The 18,317-nt window shown below is 36.0% G+C and overlaps 1 protein-coding gene across 1 annotated transcript in view; it reads left to right on the forward strand.

The window, feature by feature from the left end:
* The window catches only part of LOC124555746 (vacuolar protein sorting-associated protein 13A-like), a 689,798-nt gene that overhangs the window by 663,163 nt on the left and 8,318 nt on the right, over positions 1-18,317 (forward strand). The window lies entirely within an intron of this gene.

Genomic DNA, 18,317 nt, shown 5'->3' on the forward strand with positions numbered 1-18,317 from the left:
TGTCTGATAAACAATTATATCAAATGGCAATTTATATCACAGTATGTAGTCTGACAAAAATATTCTGCTGAAACAAGCAGTCCTTAGAGTGTACTCTCAAATACAACATCTCACTTTATTGTACTTGGCTGTTGAAACACAGCAAGCTTGAGTCTCCCATAAGCTCTTATTACGCCTCTACTCATAATTAATTTTTTTCCTTCACTGCAATTTGATTCCAATTTTCTATACCATCTGTATGTAGTGTACCCATGAATCTATCCTATTATTATTTAGATCAGATTCTATCCAGTTTAAATTATGTTTATTAAAAGTTATACCTAATTGAAAATTCTACAATGGTATGTAATGGGGAAATTTTTTTAACTAATAGAAGACTTGATAATAATGACAGTACTCACTTGAAATATTGACTATGTAATGACATACTTTGAGTTAACTAAAATTAATTAATAGTTAAACGTTAAAGTCCAAACATAATGCAGCTAATTGATAAGAATTTGCTAAAATTGGCATAAATGATTATAAATGCACCTGTAAGTGGTTTTTCCCAATGTGGATGCATAGCATGGTTCCATGACATTTTGTATTTTCCTAAACCACTACATATTTTATAAAGAAGATTATTATCATATGATAGATTTCATCTGAAGTAGCAAAATATAATTTATCTATTTTTCAAACCAAAACATAGTTTACAAAATGAAATGTCAGTCAAATAAAACCCATGTGACATGTTGGCAAGAGTCTGAGTACATGGCTTTGTATAAAAATCTGCAACCAGTAATATGTTTGCAAGAGTCTGAGTGCATGGCATTGTATAAAAATCTGCAACCAGTAATATGTTTGCAAGAGTCTGAGTGCATGGCATTGTATAAAAATCTGCAACCAGTAATGTTCAAACAAGATATAACTGTGACTTAACATGTGAACGTTGATAAAGTGTATGACTTTGTACGAACGTCTTTTGAACATGTGCACTGTTCCAGTACTACAAAGCCTCTGTTTTCTATTAATATTGTGTTCAGAAAGGACTCTGACTTCATTAGGTGATCACACTGTTAATGCCAAGTTTGTGTAGAGTAATGTGATAGTACCTACTTGCCTATAATGCTAGATGTGAAACTGGATCTGGTCATCATAATGCTTACGGTGATAATAAATGTGGAAAAAGCCACCGCAGTTTTGAAAATATGCATAGTGTACGTCATTAGTGTGGAAATCAGTTTACAGCCGTTCTAGATTTTGATCATCAAGATTCCAAGGACGTAATGGGCAGCGTAAGTAGATAGCATTGCATACGTGCCACCATTTAGAGATATCTTCTCAGTTTAGTATGATGAAATGCACACATGTGTGCACAGAAATAGTGATAGTGGCAGAAATTACAAACTTGTGGGCTGTGAAACTGAGATTTAAAGTGACTGTGAAAGCAGGAATTCAGGGTCATAGTGGCAATAAGCGGTGAATGAACAACATTTTGAGTGTCTACATGTATGTGTGGATGGTAGATAAAACTATGCACAATTCCTTAGTAACATGAGACAAAGTTTTTTTACCAGAGGGCTGGATGTCCTATTGGGTTAGTATAGTTAATTACTGGTTTTGCCCCATGATGTTACCAATGAGTAGACAGTTATTTATGAATAAATGTTAATCCTGAAACTCACTATCCATGCATATAGGCCATTTCAAAAGTTACCTCTTGAAGCTCTGTATTATATTCATTTTAAAAATACATAGCTTATGTCTTTGTCTATATCCAACTCCTCTTTCTGTGCATCACCTCCTTCCCCCCTCTCTCTCTGTAATCTCCTCCTCATATATATTACAAAAATATATAGGCTATGTGGATCTGAATGATCATTACAGTAGCATGTGAACATTTGAATTAAATCAGTTGGTAACTTTTCAAGATATATGGTATCAAAGGTTCCACTTCATATATTTCATATATATGTACCAGTATATGCATTAAAAATGTATATCCTATCTGTTAATTCAGGGTATAACCAATCTCCATTCAAACTTTAATCCAAATCCATTTAGCCATTTCAGTGAGAAGGAGTAGAGGTACATCCAGACAATACCTCTTTGCTCATGCACAGTCGCAAATGCACAGAAACAAAATCAAATGCAAAAAAAATGTAGTGAAAAGAATACAATATGGATGTGCACTCTCATGTCCACATGTTACCGCATTGCTGCATCCACCTTCTATGGATCTGTTTCTACTCTCAGCAGTTTATGCTGTATTTATTGTATAAAAAAGGCAACAGGAAAAGAAGCCACAAAGATGACTCAGTAAAAAAGTATGTAAATAACAGAGATACTTTACTGCAAGATAGCCAAAATGACAGCAATGTTTTATTTGAAAATTTCACAGGAATGACATAGTAAGATTTTGATTTTTTGGTTATGAAACTGAAACGCGTATCTCTAGACAACATACTGTTACGTGAAATGTAGTTTCTGTAGAGATGTGACTGGCAATAACACTCCATTACCTGCAACTGGTGATTCATATACTAGTTTGAGCTATTTGTTTCATGTCTCAAAATAAAGCAGTTCCATGATTATCCCTGAAATTGCATAGCACTTCAGGGGTTTTCGTGGTGATCGTGTGAAGGTTAATAAACTTTCATTATTTTTTTAAAATTTTATACAGATATTATCTATACAATTAACACACACATACTTGCAGAGTTTAGTTGAACAGACGAGATGACTGAGACTGCTCCTGAAGATTCAAAGGTTTGCCAGTTGGTTTGTCAAGCACGATGTTGTGCTGAGACTTGATTCATCTTGCTGCAAATTTTTCTGCATCAGAGCCATGAATTGAAGGTGTATTTGTTAAAATGAAAAGTAAATTTGAAAGTGTCAGAATCTGTAAATGACGTCTGTGATCAGTTGGTGTTAGATTAATGGTACTAAATCTGTGTTCACATTCAGCTGTAGATATACATATAATTTTGATTGCTTTCACAAATTCTTTGACAGAAGTGGACATGTGATGACGATTTTATTTATAAACTCTAAAATCTTTAACTAGTAATGCATATGTGCTTCCACTTAATTTAATTTTAATTTTTTTAAAATTTAATTTAAAATCCATCTTCTTACATAAACAAGCAACTGACATGTCACCATGAAACATAAGCTCATAATCATATTAAGGACATGTTTCTGTATTTAATACAGCTGCAACCAAAAAGAAATCCAAGTCTTTAAAATGTGTTTTTACTTTGTCTACCAAAACCAAAAAAATTTCTTCCAAAATGTCTGACATTTGTTACATTCATCAGAAGACAGTTCATTAATTTATACTTTTCCCCTAACTCTTGTACTATAATCCTCATTCATTGTGAGGTTTTTTTTTCCCAACATTCCAAGAGTTTGTATGGCCATCGCAGCTGCTTAGCATTAAGGACTGAAGAATTTTTGTTTTGCATTAAGAATGATAATACTTGCAAAACTTCTATTATCTTATAAAGCAGATCTAATTCCTTTGTAAGCAACCGCTTTGTGAAATGTTTTACCAAACCTTCAGATTTAAATCTCTTGTGAGTTGATTTGGAACCATCATGACTCAGTTTTTCAAGAAGATTAACAAGAGAACTGTGACTCAAGAAGAGCAGAAACAGCATTAAATGAGGAAGCAACCCAACATACATGAAAAATATGGCCCAGTTTCAAAATCTGCAAGAATAATTCTTGAGAAACACCCTGTAGTTGTCTCTGATTTTCGAGACTTTGAGAAAACACAGTATACAAGGAATCCAAAAACCCTGTGTATGGTATACATCTGCTACATCATTCATAACGTCTTTGACTGCTGGTTCCATTTTGTGGTTCATACAGTGCAACAGTTAAATCCTCACCTGATTGATTACTCAACAGAGTGACTGTTCCTTTGTAAGGTGCACGCATTGTTAATGCACCATCTGTTGTGATAACTACAAGATGGTTCTTTAGTAGATCATATTTAATGCCATGCTTTCAGGAGCTGCTAATAGTGCAGTGAAAATGCATTCTCTTGCCCCATTTTGTAATCCAACAATATTAAAAAAATAATTGCAAGCAACTCCCTCGAAGGACAAATATACATATCTTATTAAACAATTTTTTTAATGGTTGTACTTTTGTCAATCTTGACACTGAAGTTTGTGTCTGAACCTACAAGGCAGTGAGCAATTTTTTTTTCCTTTCTTCACCTATAAACATAATGATAGTCCAGCGTACATGGTTAGAATGAAGCATATGATTGATTGATAAACCATTACACTTTTGTAGTTCGATTACTGTAAGATATGATTTGACTGGTTGTTTCTTTTTAGCTATAATATATGCAGATCTGAACAATGAATAAGTTGTGATCTTTTTGTCTTCCCCACAACTTTTTACTTCCACTCACAGATTTTTCTAAGCATTGCTTTTCTTAGTACCTACAATTTATATGTATTTCATGTGTACTTTGCGCTTTGCATGATCACTGATTTTATCATTTAGTTTCTTTGCATTAGTAGCAGAAACACCAGCTAAAAATGCATTATTGGTATGTACAGGTTCCATGCTTTCCACTGTAAGTTCATGAACTTCTGAACACACTGTGCATATCACCAACTTTTGGTAATTGACAAACAGCCACAGCTTTGTCTCTCGCCAGTTTTGGAAAAGCGATTATGCAACACAATTTCCTACTACAATTTCAAGCCTACTGTTACTCCCATTAATACCTTGAGACTTCTCACAGCTTCCAGTCCCCAAAGTCACTCTCTTCCTTTTTGTTAGCATCATCATTACCATTTGCAAGAGTCTGAGTCCATGGCATTGTAAGAAAATCTGCCACCAGTAATGTCCACTCAAGTGATACATGTGACTTAACACATGAACATTGATGAAGTGTACGATTTTGCACAATCTTCTTTTGAGCATGTGAACTGTTCCAGTACTACACAGCCTCTGTGTTCTATTAATATCATGTTCAAAAAGGACTCTGACTTCATAGTGTGATAATGTTGTTAATGCCAAGTTTGTGTAGAGTAAATACATGGTGCATACTTGCATATAATGAATGCTGAACTAGATCTGATCATCATAATGCTTGTGCTGATAATAATAAATTAGGGAAAAGCCACATTACTTGAAAATTTGTGTAGTGTAAATCATTAGTGTAATTCCTGGAAATCAGTTTACAGCTGTTCTAGAAGACTTTGAATGACAAGACTTAATGTACAGTGGCACCACTATGCAGACATCTTCCTGTTTTGGTATAGTAAAATGAACTCTTATGTGCAAGAACAGTAATATGTGGCAGAAATTACAAACTTGTGGAGTGTGAAACTGAGTTTTGAGTGACTGTGAAATTAGCACTTCAGGGTCACAGTGGAAATAAAGAGTGAATGAACCAATTTTGAGTGATTACATGTATGTGTGGATGGTAGATAAAACTGTGTACAGTTCCTTAATAGCATGAGACAAAGTTAAATATGATGCTGCACCAACAAATAGTAGGTGGGTGACACCATAATGGAATCACCTTTCTCCAACCAGTGAGGGGATGAAGATGACCAATGCCATCTTCAGTTGGACAGCAGCCAGTCAATGCAGAGCCAAGCAGTAGAAAGATCACCCCGAAGTGGAAATATGAATGAGTAGTGAGCAGATGACAGTAAATTACATGCCAGTAACTACTGGCATCAGAGAAAATTAAGGTGAAGTGTTCCCACTGCTAAGTGTTGCCCAGCATTTTATTAAGATGGATGACAATGGGGGAAGAAACAGTGTGTTTAATGTTTGGGGATAAGTGGAAAAAAATTAAAAGTGAACTGTTTGAAGACAGGATGTTTGAGGACAGGGATCAAGAACTAGAATTTGGAGATGGACAGAATGTAGTAATTAAAAGTGAACTTGATGATGAAGTGAATATCAGTTAGATAATAAGCAAAATGTCAAGGGCTTTGCCCACTGATTACTGTGATATGAAGAAGGAAGAGAATAAATCCAAATCAGTAGAACAGGATAATGTTAAACATGGATTTTGTGATTAAAAGCAAGGTTTGCAAGAAAAAATTTGGCCAGTGACATTGGGCCAATGTCAGGGCAGTTCATGGACAGTTTAAATGGAAGGATGTACAAACAGAAGAGTAGCATTGATAGTTTAAGGGCTTAGATTTGTGTAAAGATATAAAATAATTTAGACAAAAAGATAAATTCAGTGAAAGTGTGCTTAGAAAGTAAGTTATATTAAATGACAAATAATTTGAGTTAAAACAAAATGCTTTTAGTCCTGGTGAATTATTAAGTGACCATGTAGTTGAAAATAAATGTAAAAAGGAGATGGAAGTTTATGTTGTTAGTTCTTGTCACACTGAGGTCACATGAGTAGATCAGATTTGCACTGATGATATTAGTGTCTTAATTTCTGATGTAAAGCAAGTAAATAATGCTGACAGAGAGAATCTGAGGGTAGTATAAGAAGATATGGCTGTAAATATTGATACAGTCAATGATACTGGAGCTGTAGGCATATCTCAGCTAGTAGGGAATAAAATTTTTGTCAAAGTTGATGAGTTTGTTAAAGGAGACTGTAAAGATGTGCAATTAAAAGTATGAGCAAAATTAGTAAATGCTAATGTGAGCAATGTTGTGATGAAAAATATGCAGATAGAAATGTAAATAAGGTGAAAGTTACTAAGGTAAAGAAACCTGTTGTTAAATTGCCAGTGGTAACTACATAAAAACTTCTCGAAGTGAACTATCTGCAATAAGTAATTTTCAGTACAAATGTACAGACAGCAATTTTCAGTATATATGTTATGTTCAAGGGAATAGTAGTTGTATGATGGAGCATGTCAAGAGATTTTTGGTGTGTGGGATACTGTGTTTGCAACTGACTTCAATAAAAGAGAGTAAGATTTCACATGATACTACAAAACTGGATGGAAGAGCAGGGGCTCAATGTAATTGTGAAGTAATTAATGGATAGGGGGTTCAGTGAACTTTAGGGAACACATTATGTGGCAAGTAGTGCCCCCATAGTTGGGTGATCTCATTCCTCCTTTATTGAACCACTCTCTTCACCTACAATTCTATTCATGGATTGTAACAAAAAAGTAATCTTCTTCTATTATATTCAGTTCATAGGTAATCCAAAATTTGATGACTAAATTTTTGCGTGTTATGGACACTAAAAGAATATCAGAGGATGTCAGCTAAATTTTGTGATGAATACCTCATCTATGTTTTCATTTAGTAATGTTGATAAAATTTGTGTGGATAATGTGTTGTAATGTAGTGAAGAAGTGTGAGATAATGAATTGAGTTATGTGGTAATGAAGTGACAACATGAAATAATGGAGTAATGAATAGACGGAATGTGATGATATCAAAGGGAGTGATGAAATAAGGAAATAATAAGTAAATTAAGTAATAATGAGGTATTTATTTATTTGTCGTATGACAATACAAACTAATCTGCAACCAACAAACAGGAAGTGCATTATTTTATAAAATAAATAGAAGTAAACGACTACACTGTCCAGTCACATTAATGTGACCACCTGTCAAAAGCTTGAGCAGCACATACCACTGCAAGACATGCAGGCAGAGAGACAATGAGGTTCTGGAAGGTACTGAGAGGGATGTGGAGCCATACCAGCTCCAGTGCCGTGGCCAGCTGTACTATTTCCTTGGTTGAGGATCAGTGGTGCGAACAGCCGATCGAAGTGGTCCCACAGACTCTCGATTAGGTTTAAACATGGGGAGTTTGATGGGCAGGGGAGTATGGTAAACACATACCAGTGCTCTTTGAACCATGCACATGTGCTGAGCTGTGTGACATGCATTGTGCTACTGGTAATACCAGTGAACCAAGGAAAATCACACTACATGTAGTGGTGAACGTGGCTCCTAGGATTGATGCATACTTGTGTTGATCTGTTGTGCCTTCCAGAATGATGAGATCACCCAGGGAATGCCACAAAAATATTCCCCAGTCAGTAAGACTCCCTTCTCCTGCATGGACCTTCCAACAATTGTTGCAGGTTGTTGGTCATCTGACCGGTGGAGCATAAAATGTGATTCATCTGAAAAGGTCATATGTCGCCATTTAGTAGACATCCTCTTGCATCCTGGAATGCAAATTCCAGTCTTCATCACCAATGACAAGCAGTCTACACGGGTGTATGAACCGAGTGCCTACTGCCATGGTTCGTACGCAGCAATGTTTGTGGAACAGCCATTGGGGAGACAATGTTGATAGCTCTTCCGTGTGGGTGGTCAGTTGCTAAGTAGTAGCACATCTGTTTGCTCATACACATCTCCACAACCATTGTTCACCCTTGTTATCAGTGGTCTGTGGTGCACCACAGTTGCCTCACCACCGGTTTTGTATAGTGTCATTTTGCCATGCACGGTATACTTCAACCACAGTGACACACGAACAAATTACAAACTTTTCAGAAATGCCTCCACTCCTGGCTCGAAAGCCAATGATCATGCCCTTTTTGATACCAGATAAATTGCTCCACTTCCTCATCACAGCAACAACTGCATTGTTTTCCACGTCCCTCAATACACTTTATATATCCTCCACTGGCTGTGCTGTTACCTGCCATCTTAGAGAGATTATTGCACATTGACATAGAACAGAGTTGGTGGCCACATGTATGAGACTGGATCATATAAATCCAGAAAGTAATATCTACATTTTCAATCCATTCAAGAGCTGTCTCTGATTTTTACTATGTATTCGAAGATCTGATGTGCATTGCCACAGTCACATTGAGAAGATGAAGCTGTCCACCACTGGCAGAAGCTTTCTGCTCAGATGCCATAGCCTGTACAAATCCTATTAATTGTTTTCCAAGCATGTCATGGTAATTCTGTGCCAGCTGATCATGTACTAGGTCTTATGAGAGTGTGATATTCATGATGGGCAACATTATTACACATTTCTGACCAGTTCCTGCTCGTGTTAAAATACACTGCTTGCAGCAATGGTGCCAGTATGATAGATGATTGCTTGGATTGTAATCAGCTCATCCAAAGTGCAGACACATCAGAGAGGATTGTGAGCTGAGGAATTTTAATTAATTCTTCATGTTCCTTGAGAAGGGCTTTCTGTCATCAAAGAACTGCTGGCACAATGTGGATTAAAGGCAGTAACCAGTGAAGAGCAGTAGATGTGGTTCAGCCTGTTAATGCTATCATTGCAGTATTTAGGTGAACATCAATTTTTTCTCACATGTGAGCTATTAAGCCACACTGTAGCACAGTATTTGACAGCAGATTGAAACAGTTCTAAGTAAGAACATCATAGTGTTGTAGCTCTTCCACCACATGAGGTACCACTCAGCTTCAGTATGATGTTCTGGTGAGATTTCTGCTCTGCTGCAGTTTTTCCTCTGTGTTTGTTGTAGGACAAGGTTATATCAAGAGTTACTTGTAGATATTTTTTGAAATCTTGGTGGTGGAGGACTTGACCAGTAAAGGTAACATGAGGTAATGAAGGGGTATTATGTGAAGCAGCAACAATTGAGAAAGTTGTTGGGACCCTGTCTTTGCAGTAGTTTAATTTTGCAAATGCACTTCTATGGTTAACAGGTTTGTTAAGGAAAGAATTTAATCCGAAAGTAGACGTGAGTAAATTATGAGGTGTTACTGTGTATAAACAAAGGTTGATTTCTTGTTCATTTGGTGCTCTGCAGCTTGTAGGAACTGTAAATATACCATGTCATTAATTAATTGTTGGCCAAAAGCTGCTTTGTGGCAGTATTTTATTTCACTGGATGTGTTTTGGGCATTCCTCATCATCACTGGCATCTGTATTATATAAAAGTTACATATTTCTTACAATAAGTTACATACAGTGCATATTGTAGAGTTTTACATAGCTGTGATTTTTCAGTTCATTGTAATTCAACTTGCCTTATATGTAATATTCTCTAGTATATCCCAATAACAATATTTTGTAATATTCATGCAACAATATGATTACATGATTTATATACAAAATTTAATCATCATAAGGAATTTTTTATGAAAGAATTGCAGTTGTCATTAGCAATTGCTGTACACGCAAAGATTACTTTTGGTATACATCACAGAATGTATATGATGCCACTAGTATTTTGCTTATCTTTGTTAGCAGAAAAAATAAACATGTTTTCATGAAAGTATACTAGTGAAATTTTCAAAGATTTCTTGTGTTTTTTAGAGCAGCCTGTTCATTTAAAATAATGTCAGGATGTTTTTTACATCACTGTGAAAGTTTCTATTTCTTCCAAAATATTTAGTAAAGTTGCTTTTCAGCAATGTGTAGCAAGATTCAGCCCTCTAGCTATGGCCAGAAATGCTTTACAGCCATGTATATTGCAAGAGTCTCCCCATCAAATGTACTCCACTGCTGTTGCTGAATAGACAGGCTATTCGAAAATAAACCCAGAGGCTGCCAGCTTGTGGAGATGTACTGTTGCAATGGAGTGCCCACAGTGATTTGGATTGTATCAACTATCAAAGCAATGGTGGTGCCAGAAACAGAGTGTCTGAAATGAATTTTTGTCTTGAAATGAATTTTGAGCACCATGAGTCCAAGGAACGTTTTTGCTTCCAGATGTGTTTTTGCTTGTCAGCAGTGTATTTGTTGGCTTTTGAACCTCAGCTAAATGTGGCAAGTGTTGCCTATAATAATGTAACATTCTGAGAAATATTCAGAGGCCTAGAAACTGTACCTCCTCCTTGGCAAATACACATTTTTCCCAATTGACCATGACCCCATGGCATTCCAGCCTTTTGAACAGTGGATGTAAGTGCCTGAAGTGTTCATCTTTGGTTTTAGAAAGTAGCAACATATCATCCATGTAACAGAAAATGAATGAAAACCCCTGTAGCACTTCATGCATGAAACAATCCGAAGTCTGGGCAGCATTTCATAGTCAGAAAGACAATGTATTATGTTAGAAGAGCCCAAAGGGAGAATCCATCACAGTTTTATACTTATCATTTCTAGAAATGGGGATCTGTGAGAAAGCTTTTGCACAATCTATTACACTGTAAAATCAAACATCCACCACACTGTTGTTAAAGCTGGCAATGTTGAGAACTGAGTATCTGTCCAGAATGGTGTGAGTGTTTAAGCCCATTTAATTGCTGCACATTCTCCATGAACCATCCTTCTTCTTTACCATTTGCAGAGGTGATGCCCACACACTGTGAGACTATCTTCTTGAACTTCAATTGCGCAGCATGTAACTTATCAGTAGGTAACTGCTGAGGTGTGGCAGCAACAAGTTGCCCTATTATTATCTGGATATGGTGCTGAGCGGAATGACTTATTTTGCTCTTCACCAGTACAGGATCTATTAACACTGGGAATTCTCACAGCAGCTGCTGGTCGAGGTCATCATCCACCTTTGCCTCAGCCATGATGGTAGTAGTAGGAGAAACCACATGGTAGAAGTCTCATAAGCATTACAATAACTCAAGTGTTTCGTTCAATTCATTTTGTGTAGTGGGCACAGTACTCTTTAGTTCAACATTGCTGTCTTGTAACACCTTTATAGCGAACTATTCTTTAGCACATAATACATCGACTTCACATATCTTTGCTTGAAGTACCTTGAATGTCTTCCTGAACTCTGAAGCTTCCATGAGTTCATGCGATGTAGAATGTGAGGTCTTCTCATGTAATCCACACATGTGCATTCTGCATTCAGACAGTTTTGACATTAAGTATTCTGCTTTCAGTATGGAAGAAGTGGACAGCCCAGAAATCCTCACTCAATACATATCAGTGGCATCACCCAAAATGTGGCCCAATGTGTTAGAGAGGAGAGGAGAGAGGGCAATGGTTTAGCAGTTCCAGCCTCACAGAAAAATAACAGAGAAAATTGGTCTCCAAAATCAGGATTCTCATATCTGCAATAATAAATGTTCAAGAAGAGAGGAAGATGTCATCCAGCACTGAAGTCAGCTTCTTCTTCCCAAATGTCTCAGTTGCCAAATTGTTAGAAGCAGTGAGAAGTAGAACTATTGTATATGAGCAGTTGTCCAGCCTCTTTGGCTATAGACTTACCTTGGGTCCAATATTGATTAAGAATATATCATTGTATTTCCAGTCCTTTGTAAATAATATAGTTGGGCCTGCAGCTGCTGACAATGTTGCATTTCTGGTGCACTTGAGGTGCTTTGAGTGTCCTGGATGAGTGCATTCCCTTACTGGCATTCCTGGCATGTGTCCAGGTAGAGGTATGGTTCGTGCCCTGTCTTGCTGCCTCATCGAAGCATCTGTGGTCCCAACACCATTTTAAATCTTGTTTTCTACTATTACAGCCTTCATAATTCTCCTGTCATTGTAGCCTGGCATTCAGCCTTGCTAACTCATTCAGCAGTTGACTCATAGATGGTTCTGTCTGTGGTGCTTGCATTCGGCAAAGCAATATGCAAGTGTAGGCTTCCCATTGCTGCAAGTGTGTTAGTGCATGGTTCAGAGCCTCCCGCTACACATGTTACTGTCTATATACACAACAGTGATAGCACCGTCCTTGCATGTCATAAACAGGGAACTGCATGAAGGTGGACATAACAGCTCTAATATTTTGTGGCACTCTTCATAGCCAAAAGATCTACTAAGGTTGCTCAGACAGGAGCTAATTTCCTGACAGCATGTGCAGTGAATGCAGAACCACTGTAGCAAGCATCACTTCCAATAATTATACGTAACCACGAATCAGGTGGTAATACAAAATGTTAGAGCACTGCCACTTTAAGACCAGAATATTATTGGTGATGGAAAACGTGGTCCAATTGCTTGATAATAATCAAATCCAGCTGTGCTGTAGCTAGTGTAAATTGTTCTGCATCCAACACCAGTGCATTTTAAGATGGCTTCCACATGGGTAAGCCACAACTCAGCTTTTGTGAGCCAAATGATATTTTTCCTGTTGCCACTGCCTGTGTTGTTGTAATGCAGTGTAGCTGGTGGTGGCACAATGTTGCTCGCTAAAATCAAACTCTGGAGCTCCTCTGTCACTGCTGTGTTAGTGATGGAATCCACTGTTCTGTGTGCACATACAGAAAATAAGTTTGAAAACCATTCAAAATGGAGTCACCACTGTGGAAACAGTTGATTCCATTTCAAATACATGCACAGTTTATAAGCAATTAACACTTTATTTGTATTAAATAACTTCTCAGTGAGTAAAATACTTTGACCTCATAAAAAAACATGAACCACACACCAGTACGAAAGAACATGACATAAAAAGACAATTCTGCAGAAATCTTGACCTTCACAGATGAATTATTATTTTAATGTTTGCATTCAGCCTGTGTTGACTCTGTCTGTCAAGGTCACTGCAAAGTAAGAGCTGACTGCCAGTTTCAAAGATGACTGTAGACATCAGTGATGAAGTTCATACATACTAATAAATAATTATCTGTCTCAGAGGCAGGAGAACATTTTAGTTTAAAATTGTTGTGCACCGTAAAATTTTCTCAGATACAAATATTTCTATGACGATTCATTTTTCCACTACAACCTTTATTTGTCTGAACTTTGTTTAATGAACCTATCTGGAATAATAATAGGGCACATTATCGTTTGGTTTACTTATACTGTTTATCGTTTCTTTCATGGTACTGTTTATGATACAATAACATAGAGCTTCCATTTATGAATACTGGCACTTTTACTTTCTTATTTAACTATATGCATACATTTAATCAAGTTGTATGCCATTGTTCTTCAAAGTTCTTGTAATATTTCAAAACTCTGTTCAGGGTTACAACATATCTTCATTTTTATGATTGTTGTCTAGATTATCTTTGGGCACTTGTATTTCTACTTTGCACTAAATGATGGTCAGCACCACAATTTATAAACTGCAGACTACTCTTACATAAAAGGCAAGTATACCTGTTGACCCCAAGTAGTGGAAACCAGCTGTCCATTCCCAGCATGAATAACATTGTTAATAGTATCAATAAAGTACATACAATGTTACATTAATGATACTTCATTGTTCCTGCTCTTAACAATAAATTCCAAATGTCACTGAATAAAAATGTATAGTTCTAGATGTGCAAATACAATATGGAAGTTTGCAGTACTTTGGAACAATATTTATCAGAAAAGGCCCTGAGTTCGAGACATAGTCCAGCACACTGTTTTAATCTGCCAGGAAATTTTATATCAGCACACACTCCACTGCACACTGAAAATTTCATTCTGGAAATATTTCTCAGGTTAATTCACTCAGTAAATGAGGTCAAAAATGGTAATAGATGACTGCTTCCTCTAAAAGCAGTGAAATGTTTTTGATAATTTTTTTTTAACCATGGTGAGTTGCCTTGTATCGTCTTGTCTTATGTGATTCCCGAGCTCAATGTAGAAGTCTAGCTAACTCATTATTACTAGGCTTGTACAAATATTATTGCACATCTTTACAAGACTTTACTGTTTGTAGATAATACCATATTGTCATTCTATCTTGCTAAAATAATTTACATTATATTATAGAGGGTGACACTACTGCTGATAGTAAGTTAAACAATAAAAAAGGAAGGTACCTGTTTTAGTTGATATTTTCCTTGCCTCTTAAGAGGGAACTAAATTGATAAGTGTCAAAAAGGGAAAATCCAAAGATGCCTTTCATTCATGTATGAAACTGAAATATTTTCATTAATTATATATCAGGTAGTTTCCAGTCTTTGCTCTTCTTGTGCTATGTCACGATGACAATATATGGGGTGACTCAGCTAATCTGTTTACCTCAAATATTTCTGGCACTGTTTAAGATACCAAAATTCTGTTTTTGTCCCTGTGAATTGTGGGAAAGTCCCCACTAAATGACATGTAGTCTCTTTTTGTACCTATATTAATTACAGATATATTGGCATCAACTCAAATTTTGCAAATTGAACTTTGGTAATTTCTACTGCTTGTATCATAGTTCTAAAAATAATGAATTCTATAGTATTTCACTCTTGAAAAAGCCAACTACTAGTTTTTGAAAAATTATAAATTTTTTGTAGGATTTGTCTACATATATTTTGAACTGAAGCTTATTACTGTATTATGATGAAGCTCATGATTTCATGCTCAAATAATGAAATATTTCATACTGGATAGGGAGGAAACAGAGTTTTGCACCTCTGTGATATCTGCTTCAATGAATCACAAAGGAAATGTAGCTTTCATTCTGTCTGTGACATTCACATGTAATGACTGCAGGTTAGTTTGAAACAATAAATGTCTTTCTTCTTCTTCTTCTTTCGATTTCGGCCATCTTTGGACCACGTTCAACAATTCACTTGCCCGGCTTTTTGATCTTTTTTTCTCTCTTCCCAATATTTCCTCATCATTTTCGAGTGGTTCCTCCTCCGCTCTTCCGACCATTTCCTGTTATTATTCTTTAGTTTCGTTTCTTCTGGAAAACACTTAATTTCGTTCACTATTTGTCTAAACTTTTCCCTGTCCCTGATTGACTCACGGGTGACATTAAAATAGGCCAAATCCTTTTTCACCATCTGTATCCATTTACTGTTGGTTTTTTCGTTCCTGTTACTATGTTCAAACACTTTTCTTGTTAGTCTGTTTCCATCCATCCTCGACAGGTGACCAGAAAACGTTAGTCTGCGTTTACGCATTGCCTCACTCACTTTCTCAATAGTTTTGTATGTTTCCTTATTACTCTTTAGCTTGTACTCTTCTCCAATCTTTCTCGGTCCTAATATTTTTCTCAAAATTTTCCTTTCTTTCTTTTCCATGTTTTCTATTTCCCCCTTTTTGTTAAGAGTTAGGCACTCCGATGCATACAGGCATTCTGGTCTAATGACAGTTTTATAATGTCTTAATTTAGCTTGAATCGAAATGTTTTTTTTGTTATATATGTCTTTGGTTTTTTGAAAAGCAAATTCCATTTTCCTTGCTCTCGCCTGGTTTGCACTCTTGTCTAAACCATTCACTTGAATTATTTCACCTAAATACTTAAATTTTTCTACTCTCTTAATATTGCCGTATTTAGTAATAAGATTTTTCTTGTTATTTCTATGATTAGACATATACACGGTTTTTTCAAATGAAATCTGCAGTCCAGCTCTGGCCGAAACTTCTTGTAGTTTCTCCAGGTAGTTCTGAGCTATTTCTTCGTTTTCTGTAATTATTTCCAGATCGTCTGCAAAAGCTAAACAGTCCACTTCTATTTTTTCTTTTTTTGTTCCAATTCTGATGTCATTCTTGGTGCCTTTGAGTTCTTCTTTCCATATTCTCAATATCTTTTCCAGTACGCAGTTGAAGAGGATTGGGGATAAACCATCACCTTGTCTAACACCTGTTTTAATTTCGAACTTCCTTGAAATTTCACCCATAAATTTAACTTTGGCCTTACTGTTTGTTAGCGTCTGTTTGATAATTTGAATTGTTTTCGTATCGACCCCAAATTCTTCCAATACTTTCAGTAATGTTTCTCTATCTACCGAGTCGTATGCTTTTTTGAAATCTACAAATACTATTGCAAATCTCTGGCCTCTTGAGATTCTGTAACGAATTAGTGTTTTCAGGTTAAATATTTGTTCAACACAGGATCTACCTTGTCTAAAACCTGCTTGATATTCACCTATTTTTTTATCCAGAACTGGCTCCACGATTTGAAGTAATTTCCTTGACAAAATTTTGTATCCTACTGGTAGTAGCGAGATCCCTCTATAATTATTAACATTCATCTTATCCCCCTTTTTGTGTAGTGGGTGTATCAGGGCACACTGCCAGTCTTCAGGAATTCTTTCTTCGTCCCAGATCTTCTTAAACATATGTTCCAAAACTTGTGGGAGGTTGGTATCCATTATTTTTAGGATTTCTGGTACTATGGAGTCTTCACCTGGGGCTTTATTGTTTTTTAGACTGTGTATTATGTGTTTTATTTCTTCAGCGTCTGGAGGTTTTGACTCGGTATTAGTATTTCGGTGGTTTTCAAAACTCATTTTATCTTTGGGTGGTTCACAATTTAGTAGATTCTCGAAATATTTTGCTAATATTTCACAATTAGTCTTGTTTGTCAAACCTAGCTTGTTCTCTTCATCTTTAAAACATAAATTTGGGGATTGGTATTTGGTTAGCTGTTTTCTAAAAGTTTTGTAGAAATCTCTAGAATTATTTCTTTTAAAGTCTTCCTCAATCTGTTCTAGGTTATCCTGAAATTGTCTTCTTTTTTTATTACGGAAAAGCTTAGCTGTTTCTCTTCTCTGGATTTTAAAATTGTCAAGATCTTGAGGATCTTTTGTGGAGTTCCATTTCTGCCACAATTTCTGTCTCTTCTCCAGGTTCTCATCACATTCATTGTCCCACCATGGATGTCTTCTTACTCTTTTCACGAGACAATTTTCTTTTGCTATTTCAACTATTTTGTTTTTGATCTCCTCCCATCCCGCTTCCTTATTTATTGTGGATATGCCATCGCTATCTTTGTGCAATGCTCTTTGAAACCGTTGTTTAATTTCTTCATTTTTTAACGTTTCTGTGTTATATTTTGGAATTTTGTAAAAGGTTTTCTTCTCTTTTCGAAATGGGAGTGGTCTGAATTTAATCGTAGTCAAATAGTGGTCTGAATCAACATCAAGGCTTTTCAGCACTTTAGTGTTTTGAATTTCTTCTTGACAATGAAATGAGATAGCCACATGGTCAATTTGGAATTCTCCGAGAAGTGTATTTGGTGATCTCCATGTTTTAGTTTTTCGGCTCAGCTTTTTGAAATGTGTTGTCATTATTTTCAAGTTGAAATGCCTACATACCTCTATAAGCCTTTCTCCATTTTTTGAAGTTCTTTTGTGACCTGGGAAGAGGCCTACTGTTCCATGGTATTTTTTCTCCCTTCCTATTTGTGCGTTAAAATCGCCTACTAACATTTTTATGTTCTTCTTTGAGCATCTATCCAGTTCCATTTCAAGTATCTCCCAAAATTCTTCAACTTTCTCCGGGTTATTTTTGTTGTCCTGGTTTATGGGTGCATGGCAGTTGATTATAGAGTATCCTTTGTTTTTACATTTAATCTCAAGAATGGATAGTCTCTCAGAACTCGAGTAGAAGTTAGTAACTGAATCTAAAATTGAGTGATGTACCAGAAATGCTGTTCCCAGGTATGGCATTTGTTTCATTAAGATTTTACCTGGTTTTCCTTTAAATAAACGATAGTTTTCAAAATCTAAAGCAGTTTCATCTAAAAACCTTGTTTCTTGTAATGCACATATTAAAATTTCTTTCTGGTTCAGCTTTTCAATCAATAATTTCAATTTTCCTACTTTAATTAGAGAGTTTACAT

Source organism: Schistocerca americana, chromosome X (genome assembly GCF_021461395.2).
Source record: "Schistocerca americana isolate TAMUIC-IGC-003095 chromosome X, iqSchAmer2.1, whole genome shotgun sequence".
NCBI lineage: Eukaryota > Metazoa > Arthropoda > Insecta > Orthoptera > Acrididae > Schistocerca > Schistocerca americana.